The sequence below is a fragment of the Triticum dicoccoides genome, chromosome 3B (genome assembly GCF_002162155.2).
Source record: "Triticum dicoccoides isolate Atlit2015 ecotype Zavitan chromosome 3B, WEW_v2.0, whole genome shotgun sequence".
Lineage (NCBI taxonomy): Eukaryota > Viridiplantae > Streptophyta > Magnoliopsida > Poales > Poaceae > Triticum > Triticum dicoccoides.
Window position 1 is genome coordinate 580,717,919 of NC_041385.1, and position 6,313 is coordinate 580,724,231.

Here is a 6,313-nt window from a genome sequence, read left to right on the forward strand (position 1 = left end):
CGCGCGGGGCCGCGTTGCGCCTCGGGGTGATTCGTCTCTTCGATCGACCTCACCACAAGGGCTCCACCGCTCGGAGCGACCAAAGGAGGTGGCGAAGGCGGAAGCGGGGAGGATGGCTCCTCAGTCATCTCCGTGAGCTCGGGAGGAAGGGCCCTCCGGAGCAACGTTCAAGAAGGGCAGCAGAAGAATCTGGAGCTGGGGAGGGAGAAGGCTTACTCATCGATGGCGAAGTACTTTCTGCGCTTCAGCAGGCGACAAGGGTAATCGTCGCCCAGGGCCTCCCTTCTCTTCCGGAGGGCCTCAAAGTCCACACAGAAGCGGCCAAGAGTTCAGCGCAGGGGTCAGCTTGCGGTGAAGAAGAAGCATCAGGGCGGCCCGCGTCAGGGGTGTCTGCCTGATGCGCGTCGCTGGTCGCCCCATTAAGGAAAGCAGCCGGGACCTCGGAGGCCTCGGCCCCATGCACAGCAGGCGGCTGCTCGCCGCCCTCAGCCCCGGCAGCGTGGGCCTCAGGGGCCGCTCCCTCCTGAGCGCTGCCCAGTACTGTCGCCTCGGCAGGGGCACCCTCGGCCTCCGCAGGTTCATGCCTCCCTGCTCCGCCACTTGAGGAAGAACCGCCTCGACCAATTGAAAGGGCGGCCACTGTCACTGGATTCTCGCGAGGCCCCTGGAGGCCGGAGGGGCGCGATCCCCATTCGTCGAAAACAGGCATCTGATTCACGAAGTCTCTCCTGCCCGAACAGAGGTATAGCAAGGCCCCCCCTTGCTGGATGCTGCCAGGCTTGGGGTCCCCAGTCAGAACCAAGAGTACCTTCCTCAACGCTTCAGGCGTCAGGTCCTCTTCCTGGAGCCTCATGCGATCCCCGCGCCCGTTGAAGGCCCACATTTGGCGAGAGTGGCGCTGGAGGGGGGCGACCCGGTGTAGCAGGAACTCCTTCACCACCTTGGGCACCGTCACCTCAAGCGATCTCAAGCACTCGAAGCGACGCCAGATGAAGAAGAGCTGGGGGCTTGTGAGCGTCTCCTGGCCCCAGCCCGAATTGGGGACGACAGGCAAGGTCGGCTTCGACAGCAGGGGGCTGGGCACCCCCGCGTCCACATACAGCCACCGCTCGCGGAACCCAGGCGCGGGCGGAGGAAGACCGAAGTCAATCCCTGAGGTCACCGTCTCGGGCACAGCGACGAAGCCCGCGCATCCCGAGCATTGGGCAGGGTCGACGAGGTGCAGAGCAAAGAAGTGGCATAGCAGGGCGACCGAAGGGATGATGCCAACCATAGCCTCGCAAACGAAGGCGAAGACCGCCAGAAGAGCAATGGAGTCTGGACCCAGATGCATCATGTGGATCTGATAATGGGAGAGCACGACGTTGAAGAAATCCGAAAAGGGGGGAATCAGCCCCGCCCACAAGGCATCGACGAAATAAGGGACCTCGGTGATTATCCTATCGATGGAGAACCGAGACGCGGGCCAGGCTGTTGTCCTCCGGCATTCATTGAAGATGGTGGCCAGGGCCGAACTGACCTTGTCCAAACCCTCTCGATTGACTATGATCGACCGGTCCACGGCGGGGGCCGCCGACGGTGGCGAGCAAGGCGAAGGCATGGGTCCCTTCCCTCTCCCTTTCTTTGTCGGAGCCATGGCAACGGAAAGGGGGGAAAGGTTCGAGATTGGCTTCGAAGCGGAAGCTGGAGTTCGAAAGGAGGAAGGACAGAAGGCGCACGAGCAAAGGGGAGTGGCTGTGTACAACTGCAAGTCCACCTAGCCTGGCACCAAATGAGGAGGCGTGGGGGAACAGTGCCGCCCACGTCCAATCAACCGCCATGCGGCGCCCAAGGCCGCAGGCTGTTAGGGCCCGCGATGCTTCACACTTGCCCTTTCGCCTCTCTGCTCGGCCAAGTTCGGGCGCGCCTTGGGCCCGGGGGCTACTGTCGGCGTTCTGGGAACGGGGGTCCCCAGACTTGCCTGCCTGCGGCCTGCGGTGTGGCTCAAAGGGGGCCCAGCATGGCCCATCTTCATCAGCACAAGCTCAAGACCCTCGCGAGGGGCCAAGCCTCGCGGGGCAGACGACAAGGATCTGCCTTAGGCACAAGCCTCGTCAGGCTGGCTCACGAGGAGGTGGAGAGTTCAAGGCGGGGTACCTCGTGAGGTGCCCATGACGCAAGCCATGACGACCAAGGGCGCCTGCCGGGCGCCAGCCTGCACAGTGTCCTTCTTTCCTCTTTGGTGCAAGGGGAGCAAGCGCAGGCGAGAGCATCAAGCAAAGGCGTCCATTTTGGTGCAACAAGACCAAGACCAGTCCAACGGCAGGATGGAGGTCACCGTGGAGCCCAAGTCGGCGTCACCACCAGAGCCTTTGACAGGCGAGGACCAACTTTAGTCAGGATAAGTGTACTAGATGTTCCCCTTCAAATGGCCAATTGTTGGCGCCCTTCCCGCTCAATATTTGGGAAGAGGCCCAGGGCCTTCGCCTATAAATAGGACTAGCCACCCACAGGGTAGGGGATCGATCAATCCGTCCGGCCGGCAAAGACACAGATCCATCCGGCCAAAGAGAGAGACCACAAGAATAGACCCTCGCGAGGTTGTTCTTCCTTGTATTGTTCATCATCAGCCCAAGAGGCAATCCACCACACCACACACTGGAGTAGGGTATTACACCACAATGGTGGCCTGAACCAGTATAAATCCTGTGTCTCTTGTGTTGTTCTTCTCGTAGTTTAGACCCTAGCGATTCGGCGAGGAACAGGTAGGTAGAAGGCAAAACCTCCGCACGCACCCCAGTGTTCGAACCTCAAGGGTCTGTCGGAACCCTAAATCCGACAGGATGCGACACCGAAGACACACTTCTCAGGGTTCAATTTGAGGTTGATCTTGCGCAGGTTTGCAAATGTTTCCTCCAGATCTTGCACAAGTGTTGCTTTGTCCTTGGTTTTGACCACTATGTCATCCATATAAGCTTCCATATTTCTATGTAGCTGGGGCTCAAAACCAATTTGGACTGCTCTCGTAAAGGTTGAGCCAGCACTCTTCAACCCGAAAGGCATCCGTAAAAAGCAATACGTACCACATGGGGTGATGAATGTTGTCTTCTCCTCGTCTTCTTTTGTCATGAAGATCTGGTGGTACCCTGAGTAGGCGTCGAGGAATGATAACAGGTCACACCCAGCCATGGAGTCAACAATCTGGTCGATGCGTTGTAATGGGAAGGGATCCTTTGGACAAGCCTTATTGATGTCTGTGTAATCAATACACAGTCTCCACTTCCCGTTTGCCTTGCGCACCACTACCCGATTGGACAACCACGTCGGATGGAGTACCCCTCTTACCAATCCTGCTGCCTCTAGATTTCTGATCTCCTCTGTGATGAACTCCTGCCTCTCCAGAGCTTGCTTCCTGACCTTTTGCTTGACAGGCTGCGCATGAGGACAGACAGCAAGATGGTGCTCAATCACTTCCCTCGGAACGCCGGGGATGTCAAAGGCTTGCCATGCAAACACATCGACATTTTCCCGCAGGAAAGTGACGAGCTCGCTTTCCTATTTGTTGTCGAGGGTGGAGCTTATGGTAAAAGCTCCCCCCGTGTCGTCCTCCTTGACGGGCACCTTCTTGGTCTCTGGTGGTGCAGCTCTGGACTTCTTGCTCTTGCCGGCGGAGCTCTCTGGCACATCCTCAATGGGAGCACAACACCCCGAAGAGGTGCACTTGTCGGAGTGGGTGCGAGGGGTCTCGTCGGTCTTCTTCCCTCCTGGGGCTCCGTCGGCAGGAGCAGGTGCCTTGGCGGCAGCTGCTGCAACTGCTTCCCGGTAGAGTTGGTTGGCACAAATCAACACATCTTTCTTGTCGGAGGGGATGGTGATGATGTACATCGGCCCGGGCATCTTCAGCATGTTGTAGGCGTAATGTGAAGCCGCCATGAACTTGGCTAGTGCCGGGAGGCCGAGGATCCCGTTGTAGGGCAAGGGGATCTTGGCTACATCAAAAACAATCCTCTCCATCCTGTAGTTCAGCTCGCCTCCGAACGTCACGGGCAGCGTGACCTTTCCCTTCGGCTGGCTCCTCCCTGGATTGACCGCTTGGAACGTGCCAGTCTCCTCGAGGTCTCCATCAGGGATCTGCATCTGATGACCCACAAGTGTAGGGGATCTATCGTAGTCCTTTCGATAAGTAAGAGTGTCGAACCCAACGAGGAGCAGAAGGAAATGATAAGCGGTTTTCAGTAAGGTTTTCTCTGCAAGCACTGAAATAGTAGGTGATAGATAGTTTTGTGATAAGATAAATAGTAACGAGCAAAAAGTAAATAAAGTAAATAAAGTGCAACAAGGTGGCCCAATCCTTTATGAAGCAAAGGATAAGCCTGGACAAATTCTAATAATGAGGAAGAAGCTCCCGAGGACACATTGGGAATTATCGTCAAGCTAGTTTCATCACGTTCATAAGATTCGCGTTCGATACTTTGATAATTTGATATGTGGGTGGACCGACACTTGGGTACTGCCCTAACATGGACAAGCATCCCACTTATGATTAACCCCTATTGCAAGCATCCGCAACTACAAAAAGGAGTATTAAGGTAAACCTAACCACGGCATTAAACATATGGGTCCATATCAACCCCTAACGAAGCAACGCATAAACTAGGGTTTAAGCTTCTGTCACTCTAGCAACCCATCATCTACTTATTACTTCCCTATGCCTTCCTCTAGGCCCAAATAGTGGTGAAGTGTCATGTAGTTGACGTTCACATAACACCACTAGAGGAGAGACAACATACATCTCATCAAAATATCGAACGAATACCAAATTCACATGACTACTAATAGCAAGACTTCACCCATGTCCTCGGGAACAAACATAACTACTCACAAAGCATATTCATGTTCATAATCAGAGGAGTAATAATATGCATAAAGGATCTGAACATATGATCTTCCACCAAGTAAACCAAATAGCATCAACTACAAGGAGTAATCAACACTACTAGCAACCCACAGGTACCAATTTGTGGTTTTGATACAAGATTGGATACAAGAGATGAACTAGGGTTTTGAGATGAGATGGTGCTGGTGAAGATGTTGATGTATATTGACCCCCTCCCGATGAGAGGATCGTTGGTGATGACGTTGGTGATGATTTCCCCCTCCCGGAGGGAAGTGTCCCTGGCAGAATAGCTCTGCCAGAGCCCTAGATTGATTCCGCCAAGGTTCCGCCTCGTGGCGGCGGAGTATCGTCCCGTAAGCTTTCCCACGAATTTTTCCAGGACAAACCCCTTCATATAGCAGAAGATGGACACCGGAAGCCCACCAGGGGGCCCAGGAGATAGGGGGTGCGCCCTAGGGGGGGGGCGCCCCCCTGTCTCCTGGACAGGGTGTGCCCCCCTGGCCTATTTGTTTTGCTCATAATTTCTTAATAAATCCAAAAAGTTGTTTCGTGGAGTCTCGGGTCTTTTGGAGTTGTGCAGAATAGGTTTCCAACGTTTGCTCCTTTTCCAGCCAGAATTCCAGCTGCCGGCATCCCCCCTCTTCATGGTAAACCTTGTAAAGTAAGAGAGAATAGCCATAAGTATTGAGATATAATGTGTAATAACAGCCCATAATGCAATAAATATTGATATAAAAGCATGGTGCAAAATGGACATATCAACTCCCCCAAGCTTAGACCTCGCTTGTCCTCAAGCGGAAACCAAAATCGAAAAATATGTCCACATGTTTAGAGATAGAGGTGTCGATAAAAATAAAATACGGACATGAGGGCATCATGATCATTCTAATAACAGCAACATATATGGATTTTGTCATATGATTTCCTATGTTCAAGTAATAAGCAATTCACAATGTCAAGTATGGTTCAAAAACTTCATTGGGAACTAACAAACTATAATCTCAGTCATTGAAGCAATTGCAATTTATCGTAACATCAGAAAGATTCAATAATAGAGCTTTTCAGCAAGCTCACATACTCAACCATCTCATAGTCTCCCATAATTGCTACCACTCACGCAATACTTGTGGCTATAGAGTTTCAGACGGACACTCAGAAAGATATGGGCTTATTGTGTTGCCTCCCAACGTATTCACCTTTAGGTGATGTCTACAATAATAGCCTATGCCAACTTACATCCAATTGGATATATATATCATGATCTTTCAAACACGAAGAGCTTGCCAAAGGATAAAATGAAAAAGGGAAAGGTGAGGAGCACCTTGACTCAACCATAAAGTAAAACATAAAGTAAAAGATAGGCCCTTCGCAGAGGGAAGCAGAGGTTGTCATGTGCTTTTAGGGTTGGATACACAAAATCTTAATGCAAAAGAACGT